At 43.4% G+C, this 20,871-nt stretch overlaps 1 protein-coding gene and 1 pseudogene across 3 annotated transcripts in view; one reads left to right on the forward strand and one right to left on the reverse strand.

Annotated features, from left to right (window-relative positions):
- The window catches only part of Ercc6 (ERCC excision repair 6, chromatin remodeling factor), a 73,202-nt gene extending 70,204 nt beyond the window's left edge, over positions 1-2,998 (reverse strand). For 2 of the 3 annotated variants that reach the window (XM_027389491.2, XM_027389493.2), the window contains exon 1: positions 2,899-2,998. The gene's annotated coding sequence lies outside the window, so the exon portion shown is untranslated. The remainder of the gene's footprint in view (positions 1-2,898) is intronic. The other variant, XM_027389492.2, reaches the window with a different exon arrangement.
- On the forward strand, positions 1,302-16,774 carry LOC113832562 (annotated as a pseudogene).
- The last annotated feature ends 4,097 nt before the right edge of the window (positions 16,775-20,871 follow it).

The following is a 20,871-nucleotide window of genomic DNA, read 5'->3' on the forward strand; positions in this document are numbered from 1 at the left end:
TAAGAAGAACTAACACTAAACACTGAATGGTAAAAGTTAGCATCAAAGAGAATATTCCTGGGGACTTTCTGACTATATTCAGAGGAAAAGTCACCCTCACACAGAAGGGTGAAACTCTGGTTCAGAGCCTTGTAAGAGCTGGAATTCAAAATACACATACTCGGAAATTAAAATACATCAAGTAAACCAAAATTATCAATAGTGTTCTTATAATCAAAGATAAGTCAACAAACAACATTTTGAGAAAACGTAGATTTTTGTTTTGTTTTGTTGTTTGGTTTTTGAGACAGGGTTTCTCTGTGTAGCTTTGGAACCTGTCCTGGAGCTCGCTCTGTAGACCAGGCTGGCCTTGAACTCACAGAGATCCACCTGCCTCTTCATCCTGAGTGCTGCGATTAAAGGTGTGTGCCACCACCATCCAGTGAGGAAATGTGATTTTTAAACAGAATAAAGTAATGATTAAGAGAAATGAATTAAGTAGATTATATAAGGAAAGAAGGATTCAGTAGATTAGGACACTGGCAGCTCAATGGGCATACCAGTAAAAGAAGTTTCTAGTTCGGCATGGTGGCACACACTGTAATCCCAGCAAACACTTAAGAAGTTGAAGCAGGAGGACAGTGAGTTCAGGGCCAGCCTGTGTGTGTGTGTGTGTGTGTGTGTGTGTGTGTGTGTGTGTGTATGACATATATATGTATATATATCTTGTTAGTGGGAATATACATATATATACACTCCCATTTGAAAACCATGATTATATACATATAGTCATACACACAGAGAGAGAGAGAGAGAGAGAGAGAGAGAGAGAGAGAGAGAGACTTTGAAAACAAACAACAAGCACAAAGGGGGAAAAATGAATGAACAAATCAGTGAAGCAACAGACACAAAAACTAAAAACCAGGCTGTCAGCAGGCAACAGGCAAAGGAGGACACAGGGAGGCAACCTACCCTTTAAGGACCTTGGCTACATAAAGGATCAAGATATAGTGATAAAATAATGCATGGTTTTGTTGGAAAGTGAAGAGAAAAAATTATGGGAAGAAAACAAAATAATATGATGGGTGGAGAGAACATAAGAAAATGACTTGAACAGAAAACTGTGCAGCAATCAGGGATGGTCCCGAATAGAAGTGATCAGAACACACAGCACGTGTTTATCTGCCTCTGGCTGGAGAGCGATTCTCGGTGCAACTAAGTCTACAGATGTAAAGGGAAGCTGAAGAGGACTACAAAGAAAACAACTCCATAGAGAAGCCTGGATGTTTCCTGGGTCACAGTTGGGACAGGGTGAGAGAAGAATGAGAGTCTGGAACAAGTGCCTGAAGGACAGCGGGAGAACTGAATACTGCAGGTATGTGCAAAATTATAGGTGGCCAATGCTTCCAGCAGCGTGCAGTTCCCTCCTCCTGTATGAGCAGGCTTTGGGGAAATGTCAGTTCTTGGGATGGTGGGAGTAGGAGTGGTAAACAAAGGAATAAAAATTGAAGAAGCCAAGAAGAGCAACTGAAGTAACAGCTCAGAGTTCACAGTGGGTGGAGTTTTTCTTTTCTTTTCTTTTCTTTTTAGTCAGAAAGGGACTGGAAGAGGACAAAAAGTCATTTAGCTTCTAGCTATAGGCAGAAAAGCGGGGGTGGGGGGTGGTATGCAGGTAAACTTGAAGGCTTTGATGGAAGTGTTAAAGTTTCAGAGGTGAAATAAATCACACACAAACTGCTATTGACTCAATTACACAAGGCTTTAGGCACACTAGTTCTCTGTGCACAAAGCTTAGTCTCTTAGGAGGCCAGGCATTAAAAAAAAAAAAATGACATTAGTATAGATATATACAAGTGCAATTGTGGTGATGGCTATAAAAAAAAGAACAGGACTCTACAGTAAAAGAGACCCAAGTAAAACTATGAAGGTAGATGTGAGGTAGTGGTGGCCTTTCTGACAAAGTAACATTCAAAAGAATGAATGGGATTTAATCAAGAGTTAATTGCAGAGTTAATAACTTGCAATGAGATACTGGAGAGAGGCTGGAACACAGTGAGAACTTACTTGTAAACAAATTAGATAGCTGACTATAGTCTCACTGTTTAAATCTTACAGAATCGATTCAGACACACAGAAGACTTACAAGGCTGGGAATAAAGGCTTGTTTTGGGATTTCTGTGGCCACACTCGAGCTGGATTAGGGTCTGGAGAATTAATTGTAAGTAAGTACGGTTTTGAGAACAGGCAGGCAAGAAGGGCCAAGTCACACAGGTCTGGAAAAAGCGAGCTGGAGAAAAGAGCACTGAAATAGCTCTCCGAGAGTTCTAAGATGAGTGACAACGGCAGGACCCAATTAATACTCGTAAAAGACGAGTTGGGCCACTGTACTGGAGAAAGAGCAAGGGAGTGCTAATAGAAGGTGGTCTAGCAAAAGAATAGGAACTGGTCAGGAGAAAAACGACGCGCGCTTGGAAGAGGGAGACAGCAGTGAAGATGACACACGAGGGAATCCAGGTCACATCATTCACATCTCAGTCCTTCCCACTCAACTTTGCATCGGTGCGGAAGGAGCCGGGCATGCACCACTCCGACTCTCAAGGGACGCCATTATCTAATCCAGACCTAACAGTGCCCTGCTGGCCCTGCACGCGGAGCCCCTTTCACAAACCCAGAGGCTGGCCCGGCGCCGCCACAGCCCCCAACCCGCCCGTCTCGCAGGTGAGAGCGTGAGCCACGCGTCACTTCCGGCTGCAGGTGAGCCCGCCGGAAGACAACCGGCCCGAGGGCTGGAGAAACCATCGGTGGCTCCGATGGGCTCCACGGCAGGAGACAAGCCCACGGCGCGGGGCCACGGCCGCTTAGGGAGCCCGAGACGTAGACACCCCTACCTGCCCTTCAGTCCAGCTCCCGAACACTCACCCAGGACCACGCGGCCGCCCAGACGAAAGCTTAGTCGCCACAGCCACTGCGGAGCGTTAGTGGAGACTTTAGCGCACGCGCCCTAGGCCTGTAATAAGCTCCTCCCCCCGAGGGCGGCAAGGCCAATGGCGCATGCGCCTCGACTTGCCGTTTGTTTGTAAGCAAGGGTGTGCCACGTGCATCGACCAAAGAGAGAAAGCCGAACGCGCGGCCTTTGTACCCTGGGCTAGGTTGGACTATGTGGTCGACCTGTGGCCTTTTGAGTGACTTGAATTACTCTCCGTAAACATCACCTCGTCAATGAATTTAAAGATTTTTAAAGACTGGGGAGTGGAGGGGGATGGCTAGGGGCAGGTGGGATGTTGGGGGGGGAGGGGAGGGAGAGGGAGAAGCGATTGACATGTGAAACAAGCTTGTTCCTAATTTGAACTAATAAAAAAAAGCACTCATAAAAATATATAATATTATATTTCTATTCTTCTGTTATGATTTGCTGCAAAATTGGAATAAGTATTTAAAATATAAAAGATTTTTAAAGAAAGAGAAAGGGGCTCTTTGATGTCCTCACCACTTGCGTCATCTGGCACATCTTTGAACAGAATTAAAAGAACCCTTTCTACTGCTCACCATCACCACCCCAACACACTACACACACACCTACCTGGGCAGGGCTTCTGGGCGCATGCATTTCGGGCACAGCGGATCCACATAGATAACTTGATTGCATTACGTTTAATATTTATCCCAATACTTGGTAGTAGAGAGAGTTCTTGACGCAACCAAGAATTCTACCTTGGAGAATTTACAAAAAAAGTCTTCCCATAAGTAGCTGTGCTAAACTGGGAACTTCTCAGCCCAGGAATGCCAACAATGGAGAAGGTGGAATTGTCGGGATCCAAGGCACAAAATCCTCTGAATGGACATGATTGAGGGAGGAATGTTTGGGACTGGGTAGTGTCAGCAGTGAGAGACTCCATGCTGCCATCCTCAGCAGCCCAAGGCACCTAGACTCAGGATAACCAGGATTCTTGCCTTCAGCGCTGAATGGAATTTCAAAACTAGCCAGTTTATGAAGCAGAGTTGAAAGAGCTTATTAAAGATATTTCAGTAAGGGGCTGGAGAGACAGTTCAGCGGTTAAGAGCACTGACTGCTCTTCCAGAGGTCCTGGGTTCAATTCCCAGCACCCACGTGACAGCTCAAAACTGTAACTCCAAGATCTGACACCCTCACACAGACATACATACAGGCAGAACACAAATGTACATAATAAGAAATAAATTTAAAAATATATATTTCCTTAAGGGCTTAAGCTCAAAGCTTAAGAAAAGGAGAGCCTCGGCCGGGAGTTGGTGGCGCTGGCCTTTAATCCCAGCACTCGGGAGGCAGAGGCAGGTGGATCTCTGTGAGTTCGAGGCCAGCCTAGTCTCCAGAGCAAGTGCCAGGATAGGCTCCAAAGCTACACAGAGAAACCCTGTCTCGAAAACCCAAAAAAATAAATAAATAAATAAAAGGAAAGGAAAAGAAAAGAAAGAAAGAAAGAAAGAAAGAAAGAAAGAAAGAAAGAAAGAAAAGGAGAGCCTCTCAGAAGAAAGACATACATGAGGGCACGAGTGGACTTCTCGAAGAGCCACAATTGTCTTCGTATTGGCCATGTAAATATTACATCTCAAAAGATAGCTACGAATTCTCTCTCCTCTCCCCTCTCCCTTTTCTCTTTCTCTTAGTAAATAAGATTATAGGGTAACTCCAGAGATGTCTTGAATAGAATCTTAAAATAAAAATGGAGGCTGAGCTGGCCAGGAGGCTAAAGGGGTAAAGAATCTTGCCACAAAGCCTTAGGACCTGATTTCTGTTTCCAAGACCCGCATAGTAAAAGGAGAGAACCCACTCCCACAACTTGTCCTCTGACCTCTACGCATTAAAATGATCTTTGTTCTCCTCCTGTTCTCTGCCTAGGGTTTGTAATGTTAAGCTATATAAACCCCTGCCTGCTCCTAGAGAGATGGAATCGTTTTTTCTTGCTCAGCTGGCTCCAATTCCACTTCTTACATTTCTCTTGTTGGTACTCCTTGTGTCTTTACCAGGCAGCAGTCAAGGACTTCCTTTCCTAACTGCACCAGGATATTAACACAAATGGAACCACTGCTACACTTGTGAGGTTCCTTAGATAGGTCTGATGGAGGGGATCACCTGATAACCCTACCCAACATTAATAATCGGGATCTGAGCCAGGCGGTGGTGGCACACAGCTTTAATCCCAGCACTTGGGAGGGAGAGGCAGGTGGATCTCTGTGAGTTCAAGACCAGCCTGGTCTACAGAGTGAGTTCCAAGACAGCCAGAGCTACACATAAAAACATGTCTAAAAAAAAGAAAGGAAGGAAGGAGAAGAAAAAGAAGAGGAGGAGGAGGAGGAGAAAAAGAAGGAGAAGGGTAGTTTATGGTAAGAGGGTGACTCCTGTGCCCACCTGAGTACTGAGAGCCTCGGCTAAAAGTCAGAAGTCAGAAACACCCTTGGCCTGTCAGTAGCTTCATCCTTGTCATAGGCCAAAGATGCCACAATTGTTTAAGCTAAAATATCTCTGCTCTGCCTGGCCAGAAGTCAGAGATGTAAGAAGGGAGGTTCTCAGCCTTCCAAATGCTGCAACTCTTTAATACCACTCCCCATGTTGTGATGACCCCCCCAACCATAAAACTATTTTCCTTGCTACTTCATAACTGTAATTTTGCTACTGTTACAAATTGTAATGTAAATATCTAACAGTCAGGATATCTGATATACTGCCCCCCTATGAAAGGGACCCACAGCTTTAGAACCACTGGCCTAGATCAATCCTGATCCAGCAGAGTCCATCTCTAGTGTCCTCCAAGCTTACATCTAACCTGCTGCCTAACAATACCGTATTATTACTTCTGTTCCCTGCTACCATACATCTGTGTGTGATCATCCCATGTGAAAATGTAATGCATTTTAAAAGGAAGTAACAATTCTAATCTCTTCGATAAAATGAGAGAATGTGATGATGAATGAGCACAGCACAACTTTAAATCCCTGTCTTTGCTTATTGGCTTTTGTAAGTGACAGGTAGTACAAACCAAGTTCTGGTTACAAAGACAGGTGTCTCTAGTACAGGGGGTCCAGGGGTCATCCAGTCTGACTTCTCATTACTTATGGGATCTTACTGTTACTCTCAGGCTAGACAGGGCAGCAGAAACAGGGCTTAGAGTAAGTAAGCATGTATATATTTTAGTGGATGTAAATCCATTTTAAAAGCTTTACTGAATTAAGCCAGGAGTTGGTGGTGCACGTCTTTAATCCCAGCACTCAGGAGGCAGAGGCAGGCAGATCTCTGTGAGTTTGAGGCCAGCCTGGTCTACAGAGCTAGTTCCAGGACAGCCAATGCTGTTACACAGAAAAACCCTGTCTCAGGAAAAAACAAAATAACAACAACAACAAAAAAGCTTTACTGAATTAACCGTGACTCTGTTATCCTGCTTTTTCTGAAGTACAATACATCTGTATGGGGAAAGCCTATGTGGGAGACACAGAGTAAAGATGGCTGTCCACAAGCCATGGAGAGAGGCATCTGGAGAGAGTAAACCTACCAACAGCCTAAACTCAAGACTTCAGCCTCCAGAACCACGTGAAAGTAGATTTCCTTTGTTTGAGCCAGTCAGTCAGTACTTCAGTAGCCCTAGCAAGTAAGCTGGAAAGGGCCATGAGGGCACAGTTGGAAAGGAAGGACAGAATGCAGACATTCTCTTGAAGTAAATGCACTGACCTCCATTTCCTCCACAGTTCATTTGCTCTGCCTCTCATTGTCAAAACCAACTCAGAGCCCTCACCTGTTGATACATGAAGAATTAAGTTGGCCTCTAGAACTGGGGTGGGTAGGGAGATATGGGAAAAGCTGGGGGCCCAAAACAGAAAATACACATTCAGTAAAAAAAAAAAAATGCATGCCTACTCCAAGCCCTGTTTCTGCTCCCCTGTCTGTAGGTAACAGTAAAGTCCCATAAGTAATCAGAGTCATATTGGATGACCCCTGTGCCCACCTGAGTACTAGAGACACCTGTCTTTGTAACCAGAACTTGGTTTGTGCTACCTGTCACTTACAAAAGCCAATAAGCAAAGGTGGGAATTTAATCTTTATTTGTTTTTGTTTTTTGAGACTGGGTTTCTCTGTATAACAATCCTGGCTATCCTGGAACTCACTCTGTAGACCAGACTGGCCTCGAACTCAGAGACTGACCTGACTCTGCCTCCCAAGTGCTGGGATTAAAGGTGGGCGCTACCACCACCCAGAAGGAATCTAATCCTAAAGTTATGCTTTGTTCAGAGAGCCAGCAATATGAGAAGATAGTAAGTAGCATCATATAGATCCAGCTTCCATGACTCTCCAGCCTGCAGATTGTATGGGGAAGGGGAGGGGGTGGAACAAAGACAGTTGATGATTCCGGATTCAGGCTTGCCCCTCTGGCCAGGTGGTGAGCCATGTTTTTGAGACTTGTGATGTCTGTGCTTCTCTTGTTAGCATCCCTGGCACTCTTCCCTCCCTCTGGATGCTTAGGCTCAATAACTTCTTGAAATGCTGAGTCAAGTTGGCTATTGTTGGTATCAACCTTGAATTCCCCCAGGGCCCTCTGGCTGAGAGGCAGTTAACTCAGAACAAACCATTAATAGTATATTATGTACTGACTTTGAGCACTACGGTATACAAGTGTGTCTTTATAGCAGAATATGAAAGCATCCTATCTGTCCCTCCTAACTGCTAATATCTTCACTCATGGCCTCACTGTCAATCTCACGTGTCACACTCAGGCCTCCTTTAGCATCACCTGTCACTCTAGCATGCTTTAGTAGGCATGCACAATCTTTTGGCACTGTGGCATGACATTGTTATTTACAAAGTTCATATGAAAAAATTTTTTAAAAAGTTCATATGAAAGAACTTTGTGATCAAGTTACCAAAAGAGTCACAAAAAATGTATGTTTTATGTAAGTTTATGATTTTGTGTCTGGCCACATTCATAACTAGATTTATGCAGGATAAAAGCTTCAGGCTGGACACACCTGTGAGAGCCACATCTGCTCCTATTGCCTGTCACTTAGTGGGAGTCCCAAAAACCCTGCCACACCCACCCCAGTTGGCATTCTCTGTGGTCCTCATTGACCCCTACTGTTTATTTGTTGTTGTTTTTTTGTCATTGGTTTTGTTTTGTTTTTGTTTTTCGAGGCAGGTTTCTCTGTGGCTTTGGAGGCTGTCCTGGAACTAGCTCTTGTAGACCAGGCTGGTCTCAAACTCACAGAGATCTGTCTGCCTCTACCTCCCAAGTGCTGGGATTAAAGGCATGTGCCACCAACAGCTGGCTGACCCCTACTGTTTTTATTGCCTGAGTTCATAGCACTTCTGCTTGAATCCTCAGTCCACAGATATATGCCCATCTCTAGCTTCATACACACACAAAAAAAAAAAATGTGTTGCCCACAGGAAAGATCTACAGGGCAGACATCATTGTCAGTTTCCCCCACAGGCACACGACATGTATATACACCATATAACATGATTGTTCACTTCAGTGGCAGTTCTTCTGGAGCTCACCAATGACACTGTGGGATCTGAGACCAGGACTTGTTTTTCAGACACGTCTGATTTCCAATTTAAACCCAGCCTAGGAATCCTGCATGGTTTGACACTAGCTATACTCACTTTGAATCATTTGTTCTCTCTTCAGACTATTTACCACCTGTATACATAGCTATGTGCTTCACTCCCGTACACTGAACTGCCTGGACAGTTTAGGGAAATCCATTGCCCTTGTCAGTTCTGCACACGGACTGAGAAAAGTTCATGATTCAGGACCAGGGTGCTCAAAGTACCTGTGACTCCTAGTGCTGAGCCTGTGGAACCAAAATGGGATAGGCCAGCGAATGTCCAGAGCTCTGCTATTCTTCCACAGCTCCTAAATATGCATTTCTCAGTGGCTTTATGTGTAAACAGATTTTTCTTTGAGCCACCAGCTCACAAAAAATGACACAGACACTTATTAATTATGAAAACTCGGCCTTAGCTCAGGCTTGTTTTTAACTAGTTCTTTTTTTTTTTTTTTTTTTGGTTTTTCAAGATAAGGTTTTTCTGTATTGCCTTGGAGGTTGTCCTGGAACTCGCTCTGTAGACCAGGCTGGCCTCGAACTCACAGAGATCCAACTGCTTCTGCCTCCCAAGTGCTGGGATTAAAGGCATGTGTCACCAACACCCAGCCCTAACTAGTTCTTATAAGTTAAATTTACCCATCCTGCTTCCTCTCTGACTGGCTGCTGACTCTGCCTTCTGCTTCCTAGCATCCTCTCTGCCTGGAAATCCTGTCTAGCTATTGGCCGTTTAGCTCTTTATTAAACCAATCAGTGTGGCACATCTTTACAGTGTACAAAGAGATTATTCCACAACATTGATAGACATTTATTTCTCAAATTTCTGAAGGCTGAGAAGTCAAAGTTAAGAAATGCAATGAGATAGGACCACAGTGACTAGCTAACTTTTAGCAGATACCTTGGTTTGTACTGATATAACAGAATATCTGAGCCTAGATCATTTATAAATAATACCAGTTTCTTTCGAGGGGCTCTAGAGGAGATCCAGCATCACAGCACTCACATCTGGTGAGGGCCTTCCTGATGTGTTGCTCCATGGCAGAAGGCAGAAGGGCAAGAAAGCAGGACAAAGATGAACTTGCCTTTGTAAGAAACTCATGCCTTGGGAAACATTAATCTATTCATCTCTTAATTCATCCTGATCATCTCTCCAAGACCCTGCCTGTCAACATGGTTGCCCTGGGATTAATGTCCCAGCCCATGAACTTGAGGGGAACATTCACACCACTACAGTGAGTATGAATGGCCTTTAAATGGAGACACTTCAGCAATTTGAGTAACAGGAATTCCTCAAGACAGCTATGAGAAGGTTGAATGGAAAAAGACTCTCAACAGGATGCAGCAATGCAAAGAAGCTAGGTAAGTACAAGTTGGCATATTTATATTTAATATATATGGCATATAGGCATATATATATACAAGTTGGCATATCAAGGCCTCTGACTTAAGCCAGGATAGGGAAAGACCAGAAACTAAAATTCTGTAAGCTGGACATGAAATTTAGATTTATTTATTAAGTAAAGAAGAGATGTGATTAAGTTTACATTTAGAAAAGAGTATTCTGGTATAAGAATAGTCATATAGAACAATAAAATAGAACTCATACATCCATTTTCAATTGGGTTTCAGCAAAGGTACCAAACCCATTCATTCAATGGGGAAATAATAGTCTCTTTAACAATAATAGACTATTAACTAAGAGAATGGATGGTCATTTGCAAAGTAATTGAAAATGGAAGAGAGGATAAAGGGGAGTGAAAATATTCAAAACAGAATTAACTTGGGAACCTATCTTACACTACAAAAAAATTTCAAGATGAAAAAAAGAGCTAAGTATGAATACTAACACAATAAGATCTTTAAAGAAAACTTGGGAGTTAGCGATTATGGCCTTGGACTTGACCATGGATCCTTATATATGACCCCAAAGCATGCACAGCAGAAGAAAGCCAGAACAGTTGCAGGGCTTTCTCACGTGATGGGCTCCATGTGAACGAGCCAAGTCACCTCTATGACCCGAGTGGGACCAGATCAACTCAGGATGTGTTCATAACCACATTTACATATGGCTGGATTAAAACTTCCCCATTCAGCCTGTTTCATTCTCATTCATTTTCCTTTCCCTAATGTCTGGAGCTAGCACTTTGCCTGTACCTCAGAGAATGAAGGGACAAATGCTTGAGTCCTTGCTCACTTTCTTCCAGACAAGTTGTCAGTCTAGGATGCTCTTCGAGTCCTCCATGGTTCAGCCCCTCATGGCTCACCTCTTGGAATCTTTCCAACACCTTCAGGCTGTCTGGAGTCTTCCTGGTTTTCTGTCCAGAACCGCACTGTAGCTCTTCCCTGTGCTGCCAAGGAGACCCTCCACAGCCTCCCCCACCCCCTCATTCCTGTAAGGTCTGTGGTTAGAGACCCACAGATTCCTCCAGGTACTTTTTAAGGCTTCCTGCTCTGTACTGGCAAATTGTTAATCAGTTTGTGGCAGCATAAATAAAATTAGAGGCTTTAATTAAAACTAATGAACGAGTGAGTGGAGACCAACCTGGCTGCTCTGCTCTCTGAGCCTCAGAGCATTAAATAATAAAAATGTCACACATCAAGTGATGTGTTTTAGCAAAGTGTAAGGGCAGCAGAAAGGAGGCCACAGAGCACTCCTCCTCCTGGGTGTAATTTGCAAGCTAGTAAAATCCCCATTTTGATGTTTCTTAGTAACTAATTCTGCAGGAACTATTCCATTTTCCTGGTTGGTCTTTGTTTTGTGTTGCTATAACAGAATACCACAAGTGGGGTAATTTTTAACAAACAGACATTTGTTTTCTAGAGTTGTGGAGTCTGGGACATCCAATGCAAAATCAGGGTCTGGCATCTGGCAATGGCTTCCTGTTGCCAAACTCACATTTATAATAAACCTACTTTGGCTGTAACTAACCCAGTCATGCAACCACAGCATCAGTCCATGCACAAGAGTCTTCTCCTATGACCCATTCAGCTTATCCAAGAACTCTCCTCTCCACAGCATTGCACTGGGCATTCACTTCGTAATGCAACTACATCATGAACAGAGGTGATCTGGAAGTCAGGAAGAATGTTTTGTTTTGAGGCAGTGTCTTAAGTGGCCCAGACTGGCCTGGCACTTGCAACTCTCCTACCTCAACCTCCAAGAGTTAGGGTTACAAGCATGCAACACCGCTGGTATCATTTTAAAACCACGTCTGCAGTGGTAGCATCCCTTCTAGTGTCTACAGCTCCTCACTTCTATCAGTCTGCACTGGGGCTTAGCAACCTCACTATGACTCTACACACAGGCACATGCAACTTGCTACTCATTTTGTCATTGAATGTAGGCCTTTACGAGCATTTATGTGTTGAAATTAATAGTCTTTATTGTAAGTTGCTTCCCTCGTATTTTCTTCAACCAACTTGTCATACTGATTTTGTTCTCTTGCTCTCTCTCTCTCTCTCTCTCTCTCTCTCTCTCTCTCTGTGTGTGTGTGTGTGTGTGTGTGTGCGCAGACAGACAGACAGACAGACAGACAGACAGACAGACAGACAGACATTTAAAGAACTTCTGGCTCTTGCCACCAAATCTAGTTAGCATTTTGTCAATGAGGCAGAAAAGCAGAATTGGCACAGTTTATGTATGTTATTAGCCCTGACAGTTAATAGCTAACCATTTCTGCTGACTCCAATAAATAGATAGATTTGTCAGTTTAATATTACTGAAGTGCAATACTGTGGCAACAGAGGAAACAGCTTGGAGGATGAAGGGCCCTGCATCTGCCACTTCCTGTGAGGGCTACATGGCAGTGGAAGGAGCACGTGTCAGAACAAGCGGTTCCACCTTCAGTGAGAACATAGATGAGGGCAGCTGGGGTTCCACAGTGCCTTTAAGACAATGCTTCTGTGACTAGGAACCTCCTGAGGGCCTCCACATCTCCCAATAGCAGCACTATGGGAAAAAACAAGAGACAAAAACAAAACTTCCACGAGGACATTTTCAGGCCAGTCAAACTATAGGCAAACCATAGCAACAGTATGGGCTCAGAGATGCTAGTTGACAGCTCTAGAACAACCAGGTGCCATTATTGTCTAGTAGAGCCATATATCTGGGGAAATGGCATTAATCTATGTAGAATTTACAATAATACAGAACAGTCTCATCTATTCTCCAGATCCTTCCATTTTCTTTACTTCAGATGGGGGTCTTTCAATGCCCATCCTATCCTGGAGCTCACAATCACCCTGCCTCATCTTCTAGAATGCTGAGATTGGGGACATGTGCCATCATACCCAAATGGCTTCTTTTGACTTTTTTCTAGGTCAATTTGATGAGATCCATGGGAATGTGAGAGCCATCATTACCTCTGTTTCTCTTCAATATTATATAATGTCACCAATCTCTAAAGTTCTTCCAATGGTATAGTATTGCTTCCAGTTTATTATCTTTTTAATATACATTAACACTGTGTATTCAATAGAAGCATTCCTTTTCATTTTTATTTAGCAGACAACATAACAGACTTTCTTATGGCATTCTCATACATAGTTCTGGTTGATCCTCTCCACCACTCAGCTCCTCCCCTGCCTCCCTGTCCCCTGTCTCCACTGTACCCTTCTGTATTCCCCCTTCTACTTTCTTATCACACACATTCTATTACTCTCCTTACTCCCTTCTTACATCTCAAGGGTCCTTTCTAGTTCTGTAACCTCTAACAACACTTACTCCCACCTAAATATACAAACATAGCAATTAGAAAGATCCATATATGAGAGAGAACAAGTACTATTTGCCTTTCTGAGTCTATGTTATCTCACTTAATATAATATTTGCCTTTTCCTGTAAATTCCACCTTTCTTTACTACTGAATAAAATTTGTCTATATGCACAATATTTTCATTATCTATCTGCTGATAGATGTCTGGGCTGATTTCATTGCCTTACTATTGTGAAAAGAGAAGCAATAAACGTAAATGTGCTAGTGTCTCTGTGGGAGAACATAGAGTCCTCTTGGTGCATGGTATACCAGCTTACACCAGCTTACTATTGAAGAGACTGGTCAACAAGCCTGTCCTAATGATCTTCATCTCATGAGCCAGAGGAGCTCTGTGGGAATTTTCATGTGTTCTGCATATATGTTGTAATTATCCATGCAAGAACTGGGGAATGTTAAGGTTGGTGTCTGTGGATTCACCAGGCCCACTGTGAGTCAGACTTGGGCTCAAATTCCACCTCCCAATTACCATCAGCCCTCACTCTGACTGGTGGGTCACTTGGTATCTTAGGTCCCCAGGAATCAGAGTCAACTCAGAATTAATGTGTAATAACCTCAGAAAGACCTAGAAATGTCTTCTTTTCAAAGAAGAATTGGCCACTGCCACAGATCTCTTTGGAGCAGGGAATACCGACCACATGCGTATTCCTGCTGCCCCTTACAGTAAAGGTCTCTTGGCTGCTACTGCTCTGGGCTCGAATTTGAAAATGGAGTGCTCATTGCAGTATTAACATCTCTATAGATATAGCTGACCTACAAAGAGAATGAACACACAGCTGATCGGGAGGGCAAGTGTCGTGTTCACTAAGGCATTTATCAATGCCCTTGTGTAGGACATGTCTGCTGGGGTCTTCACTGGGAACATTAGTGGGGCAGATATTACAGTTTGCACGTGATAAATCTTAGCTCCCGGGCTTTTGCATTCCCATCTTTACATCATGCTAGGGAAGCTGTAGGACTCCATCGCCATTAAATGCAGAGTAGTACTTACTGTGTCCATTTGTGACATTTCAGTCAACCAAAGAGAAAAACTGTGAGAAAGACTCTCAGGTAAGCATCACTTCCATTGATATGCACCTGTATCCATGGATTAGAGTTGATGCTATGTCACCCACTTGGATCTAGCATCCTTAGGATCCACTGGCCTCTGATATTCACCAAAATCTTGAAATTCTTTTAGTGTGTAAGCTATTGGGGGTGAGAGTGTAAATATGAATGTGAAATGCCCCCCACAGGCTCACATATTTAAACGCCTGGCTCTCAGTTGGTGGTGCCGTTTTGAGAGGTTGTGGGACCTTTGGGTAGAGGAATGTTACTAGAGGTGGGCTCTTGAGGATAAAAACCTGACCCTACAGCCAGTTCTGTCTCTGCTTCCTGGTTTGGCAAGGTATGGAAAAAGGTTCCGACTAATCCTATCACACAACAAGCTTCTTTGGCTTATCTTTCCTGCCATTATGGACTTCCCTCCCAGAAACCAGGAAACAAAATAAATCCATCTGCATCTAAGTTTCTTCCATCGGAGCTGCTGTTACAATGATGTGAAAAGTATCTCAGGACAGTAGGCATAGCTGGAACACGATGCGATTTAAAGCCAGCTCTGGGTCCAGTGGCAACAGCAGGTGGCTTCGGTTTTGAGAAGGGTAGAACTGCCTTTTCAGGCATCTGCCTCAAGTAAGGATAGCCCCAGAGTTTCCGGCAAAAGCAGGCTGGTGTTTTCAGGTAGCAGAACCATTTGGAGGTTCAAGCTCGACAGTAGCTTCTGGGTCTGACCAAGTGTTCCCATTCACCGAATTAATTAATTAATTAATTAATTAATTAATTTTGTGTTTAACTTTTATTGTTATCAGTTCAGCTACAAAAACAAACAAGAAAAAAAAAAAAAACTGGGGCAGGGGCAGGGGGTGGAACTCTCTGGTTTCCAGGTAGAGCAGAACTATACTTCCCATTTTCTCTTGGTAAATGCTCATCCGCCAAAGAATGGACAAAGAGGGGCAGGAGAGATGGCTCAATAGTTAAGAGCACTGGCTGCTCTTCCAAAGGACCAGGGTTCAATTCCCAGCATCCATGCTGCAACTCACAACCATCTATAACTGCATTTCCAGGAGATCTGACACTCTCTTCTGATCTCCATGGGCACTAGGCATTCATGTAGTGCACAGACATGCATGCAGATAAAACTCATAAACACACACGGGCTGGAGAGGTGGCTCAGAGGTTAAGAACAGTGGCTGCTCTTCCAGAGTTCAATTCCCAGCAACCACATGGTAGTTCATTACCATCCATAATGAGATCTGGTGCCCTCTTCTGGCCTGCAGGCATACATGCAGGCAGGACCCTATATACATAATAAATAAATATATCTTTAAAAAACTCATAAACACATAAAATAATAAAAAGTTTTAAAAGAATTGATTAAAAAGACATGGTTTAGTTTTTTGGGGGGAGGAGTCTACCTGTGAACTACACGGAAACAAAGACTATTGGAAAAGCAACACCCAGAAAGCTTATCTTATCTGTTAGTACAAGAAAAATTAAGCACAATGCAGCTGATTGACACAGCTTAATCTGAAAAAGAAACACCTCAGTGATTCAGGTTTTATCACCATGAGCAGCATTGCCAGCCTGAAAGCCAGCTTACTGGATGTTATGGCGGAAGCTTCATGTCAGCCTCCCACATCCATATACCAAAAGAGTCTAGACTGTTACGGTGGAAGTTCCACCCAAGTCCTCCTCCCCTATCTCCCTCCAAATTCTGCTGCATCTCAGAAAGCCCACCAAATGATGACCCCCGCCAGATGCTCAAGACCACTCCCACAGGGTATTTAAACTGCCCCCCCACCCCCGAAAATAGATGTGTGGTTTTCTGGTCTCTTTCCCGTCTTCTCCCTGGGAGGCTGGAAGACCATCTGGGAGTAATGTATCCATTAAACATGGGCTATTTCTAATTCACTTTGATTTGGTCTGATTTGGATTGTTGCATTAGCAGAGAGGCTTATTGGGGGTACAGAAAATTTTCAATGAATAAAAGACAAGGTTGAATTACAGAGCAGCAACCCAGCTTCTAGCTGAGAAGAAGCATCCAAAATACAATAAGGAACTTGAAGCGCCGTGTGAGATGCTGCAGGCCACCTTGGATGGTTGTCCAAAATGAAAGTGGAAAAGCCATTCTCAACCAAGGGAATTTGTGAACTAGAACATTAGCGTTACTGGGAAGAAAGTAACAGTCCTTGTTCCACATGTGGCTCACAGCCTTCTTTTTATGAGGTCTCTCACCTGCTCTGGCAGAGCTGGCACACACTAGATTGCAACCTTACCCTGCCCATGGCTGTACCAGGTCTACCTAGAGTCACATCAAGCTGCAGCTGGAGAGCATGCTGCTTGAAATAGGGCACTGGGCTGTGATCCCCCAGGCACCTTGTTGTAAGCCACTGGCTATAGAGTCACTTGGGTAGGGCCTGTTGTCCCCCAAGGCCAGACCCATTTAGGGTTCTGGAATCACTGCCCTGGCCCCTTCAGCTTCTCCAGATACTGCTCTGGCTGTCCTCTCTATCTGCCTTGCCCCACTGGCAGAGAAGTTGCCCCTTAAGAGCACTCCCGAGTGAAATAAATTCGGCTCTGGGAGGGATGGCTCAGGGTCTCGTTTTGTAAACCAAGAGCACTTTACAGCATTGACCTTTTTTGTTTTGTTTTATTTTGGTTTGGTTTGGTTTGGTTTTGTGGTGCTGGGACGCAAACCCAGGCTTTTACACAAGCTAAGTACTCAGCCACTGGGCCACATCTCCAACCCTGTGCTTCAATTCTGAAGAGAGTGTATCAGTTCTGCAATTATAAGTAAAATTCTACAAAAATTAGAAACTTACAGCAAATAGGAACTGTAGAGATACTTAGCAATAGCACACATATGCACAAACACACACACACACACAAATGGTAAATCTTTTTAAAAGATTTTTTTGAAAGAAAAGAAACTGTGGTTTGTACACACAGTGTAATTCTTTTTCGGTCATGAAGGGTATGCTGTTTGAAGGAAAATGGATTCAACTGGGGATAATAATTTTAAATGAAGTCAGTTTCAGGAAGGCAAATATGCATGAGCTGGCTTTTTGGAGCCCATTCTCCATGGGAGGAACACCTTGCTCAGTCTTGATACAGGGGGGAGGAGCTTGGTCCTGCCTCAACTTAATACCTTTGTTGACCCACAATGGGAGGTCTCACCCTTACTGAGGAGTGGATGGGGGATGGGTAGGGGAAAGGTGGAGGAGAGAATGAGGAGGTGGAACTGTGGTTGGTATGTAAAATGAAAAAAAAAAACTTGTAAATAAATAAAAAAGAAAGGCAATTCATTTTTATTATTTGCAAGTTATATACAAGCTATCATGTATGTATATTTGACATCAAAGTAGAAGCAAGACTGTCTTGGGAAGCAAAAGGGACTAGTGGGGAAGGGAGAAATGCTCAAAGAATATTCTATACTATTCTATATCTGCATAAAATGTCCTTTGAAACCCAGGACCATGTACAATGAACATATACTAATCAAAAATATTTTTAAAATAAAAATTCAGAAAAAAGATACTAAGCAAGATGACCAAAAATGTATTTTATGAGAATTTTTAAAAAGAAAAGAAATGATGGAACAAGACATGGTCACTGGGATTGCCAATCTATGTACCTCTTTCGGGATTTGCCCATGAGACATGTCTTCAGATCCTGCCACAGTGCAGTCTCTATAACACTGTTCCAGTATTTCTAAATGCACTTGACCGCAGTATGGTTTTTACAGCTAGCATCTATTACTTTCTCAGGGATGTGCCTATCATACAGTGCACAGTTTGAAAGATATGCTTTAGAATAAAGAAATTGGAAAACACAAGCACTTTCGTGTCACAGCAGAGAATGTCGGATTACAAATTTCCTGATGGAGGGCACTGGGCATTTCATCTCTGTTCCTTGTCTTTAAAATCAGCACAATGCCTTGATTTCTTGATATAGGCAAGAATATGAAGGAGATGTGAGCCAACATATGGTAAGGTCTTTAGAAATGGAAAATAAGGGAAAACTTCTTGTTTTTTTTAAAGGACCATCTTATACCACAGTTATTCCAGTCATCACTGTTGCCATAACAGATCAGAAAAGGAGACACTTAGACTCCCGAGAGCTTGCTTCTGTAGACACATCACTGTTGACCATAGTCCACTAGCCTGCCACAAGTACTAAATCCTAATGGGGTTGCATCAGAAAAACCATCACAAATAGAAAACATCATAGGTTGAACATGCTTGGTACAGTTCATATACTGAACAGATAACCTAGCTTCGCACATAGAGCACTGTATAGTATCAGAGGTTTACTCCCTCGATGATGTGGCCGACTGGCAGCTGTAACTCCTAGAGAGTATAGAAAAAACAGTACCGTGCATTATTAGCTCCAGAAAGATGAACATTCAAAAACTGATGTATAAGTTATTGCTTGCACTAGTGTAAAACTGAAAATCATTAAGTCAGGGACCTCCTCCATGTAAAGTCTTAGGATGATGACTGGTACAAAACTGTTATAAAATATCAGTCATTATTACTGCTACGATCAAGTACAAATTCCCAGGCCCCTCGGGCCACAAGAACCAGAATCCCTAGGGTTGCCAAGGTAAAGGCCTTGCTCCCCAGTTCTCTGGATAGCTGGGGCACTGAGAGGTGGCCCTCAGAATCCAGCCCAGGCAGCATGGTACCTGGCTATGTCTTCTAGCGCCTCTTCCTTGCTCGTCCACACAGTGGCTTCTCTGGTGTGTCCAAAGTTTCCCTACATTCTCTGCACTTCCTCTATTACTCTCTTGGCCTGTCTTATTCTTCAGAATAGTTGTTGTCCAGACGTGGTAGTTTTTTGTTTTTTTGTTTTTCCTCAGAAGCCTTTGACATTTCTCACTGGAGAAATATAACATTTGTATTTGCAACTGGCAATGGCACAGGTCAGAAGCAGGACTCAGGGTGCAGAAATCAGCAAATATCCCAGGGAAAGCCCCAACTGCATCAACAAAATCTTCTTGAACACCAGGGATCCCATCTTTAACTAAAATATTTAAAACAGTGGTTCTCAGGCTGTGGGTCACGACCCCTTTATGGTCGCCTATCAGATATCTTGCCATCAGATATTTACATTATGATTCATAACAGTAGCAAAATTACAGTTATGAAGTAGCAATGAAATAATTTTATGGTGGGGGTCAGCACAACATGAGAACGGTTTTAAAGGGTCACAGCATTAGGAAGGTTGGGAACCATTGATTTAAAGACTATGGGAGGGTGTGAATCGGGAATCACAACCTGGGTGTTAAGTGTTGTTTTCTGACTGATAAAGGTACTGAGGCTTTTGGTCCAGCAGAGAAAATGCCAGCCTCAGCAAGTTTTCAGAGTGGGAGCAATTTGGAAGTGATTTGGAAGACTTCAATTCCCTGCCCAAAAGGTCTAAACAAACCAAAACTAAAGCTTTTCATACAAATAGTTAGAAATGGAAGCAAAAAAAAAAAATTCATCAAAGTAAAGGTGTGTGTGCAACATATCGGCCCCTCGGTGTCATTTGAAGTAAATTAATGTGGAGGACCAAAGAAATGGAGTCGGCAGTATGCAACGCTCCGGGGACCTGCCTGTGATTTTGTTCCTAGTGTAGCAGAAATGAATGCTCCCAGCAAGCCTTCAGGGAGAAAGACGTGCATAAGTAAGATTAATCAGTAAAGCTAGCATCTACCTAATGAGTTATCTTTGACATCACAAAGCTAGAAAAATACAGGGCTGTGGCCTGGAGGATATGTGTACTCTCAGATGACATAAAGCAGGAGCCACCCATGTGCATGGGTGTGATTGGCTCCTGAGCATACTGTCTCAGCAAAGAGGAGGTGATAGTGACTGTCTCCTGGGTGCTATTGACCACTGTGGGGCGGTGGGGGGGGCATCATGTCCCCAAAGCAGCCCTCCTGTACTTCAGAGAAGTTTTAGAGGACTTGTTTCCATAAGCAAGGGCAAGTGTCTAAATCAGGAATGGTATTACACACCTGTAATCCTAGCACTCAGGATACTGAGGCAGGAAGACTACAAGCTTGAACTAGTGTGGGAGATATACAAAGAGAGCGTACAAGTCTCTAAAAAAGAAAGGAAAGAAGGAGGAAAGGAGGGAGGGTGGAAGGAAGGAAGGAGGGAAGGAAGGAAGGAAGGAAGGAAGGAAGGAAGGAAGGAAGGAAGGAAGGAAGGAAGGAAGGATGGAAGGAAAGAAGGAAGAAAGGAAGGAAAGAAGAAGGAAGGAAGCAAATCTCCAACTCTAGGAACCCTAAGATTCCAGAGCAAATGGGACCACAGCTTTCTGAACTATACATTTCCAGTTGTTTCTCAGTTTTTGAACTGTTGCAATGGACACTCCCTCTATTCACCACAACAGTATGGCCCTGTCTTAGTTGGGGTTTTTATAGCTGTGAAGAGATACCATGACCACAAAAACCCTTATAAGAAAAACATTTAATTGAGGGGACTTGCTTACAGTTGCAGAGGTTCAGTCCATTATGATC

The sequence above is a fragment of the Cricetulus griseus genome (genome assembly GCF_003668045.3).
Source record: "Cricetulus griseus strain 17A/GY chromosome 1 unlocalized genomic scaffold, alternate assembly CriGri-PICRH-1.0 chr1_1, whole genome shotgun sequence".
Lineage (NCBI taxonomy): Eukaryota > Metazoa > Chordata > Mammalia > Rodentia > Cricetidae > Cricetulus > Cricetulus griseus.